This window comes from Apium graveolens, chromosome 2, assembly GCF_009905375.1.
Source record: "Apium graveolens cultivar Ventura chromosome 2, ASM990537v1, whole genome shotgun sequence".
In the NCBI taxonomy this organism is placed as follows: Eukaryota; Viridiplantae; Streptophyta; class Magnoliopsida; order Apiales; family Apiaceae; genus Apium; species Apium graveolens.
In genome coordinates, this window is record NC_133648.1 from 269,075,874 (window position 1) to 269,076,784 (window position 911).

Consider the following 911-nt stretch of genomic DNA (forward strand, 5'->3'; position numbering starts at 1 on the left):
TTGCTCACAAACTGAGCTGAGTCACTAGATATAGCGCATTGCTCTGTCACATGCGGACCTGCACACAGCTCACAAACACTAATTATATTCTTAACACCATAGTTAGCCAGAGAATCGATCTTCATAAACAACGCCTTTAGTTGAGCAGTGATAGCCGTAGCTGTATCCACTTCAAGAACTCCTGTTACCTTGCCCTGTGGATATCTCTGGGTTGGATACTGATATTCATTAGCAGCCATCAGTTCAATTAGATCATAAGCTTCCTCATAGCTCTTTGCCCATAATGATCCGCTTGATGCTGCATCGAGCATGGGTCTGGACTGTGCTCCCAACCTATTGTTAAAACAATTGATGATAATCCAATCAGGCATTCCATAATGAGGACACTTCCTAAGCATCTCCTTGTAGCGCTCCCAAGCTTCACATAGCGATTCTCCCATTTGCTACGCAAATTCAATAATAGCATTCCTGAGTGCAGCTGTCTTCGCCATAGGGAAGAATTTAGTAAGAAACTTCTGAGCAAGATCTTCCCAAGTAGTAATCGAACCAGCTGGTAGAGAGTGTAACCAGCTCTTAGCCTTGTCCCTCAGAGAGAATGGGAATAGTCTCAGCTTTACAGCATCTTCAGAAACACCGTTAAACTTGAAGGTGTCGCAGATCTCAATGAAATCCCTAATGTGCATATTGGGATCTTCAGTTGGAGAACCCCCAAACTGGATTGAATTTTGCACCTATTGAATTATGCCAGGCTTGATCTCAAAGGTATTAGCTGTGATAGTTGGCCGGATAATGCTAGATTGAATGTCAGTGAACTTTAATGACCACTGATGACAAGCACATAAACTAAAAATTAACACCGAGTCCCCGGCAGCGGCGCCAAAAACTTGTTAGGGAGAAAACATGCGCTAATA

At 43.1% G+C, this 911-nt stretch overlaps 1 non-coding gene across 1 annotated transcript; it reads left to right on the plus strand.

Moving 5' to 3' along the window:
* Positions 1–369: 369 nt before the first annotated feature.
* Positions 370–476, plus strand: LOC141710205 (small nucleolar RNA R71). Its single transcript, XR_012570737.1, has one exon. It is a non-coding gene; the product is annotated as a small nucleolar RNA R71 (small nucleolar RNA).
* The last annotated feature ends 435 nt before the right edge of the window (positions 477–911 follow it).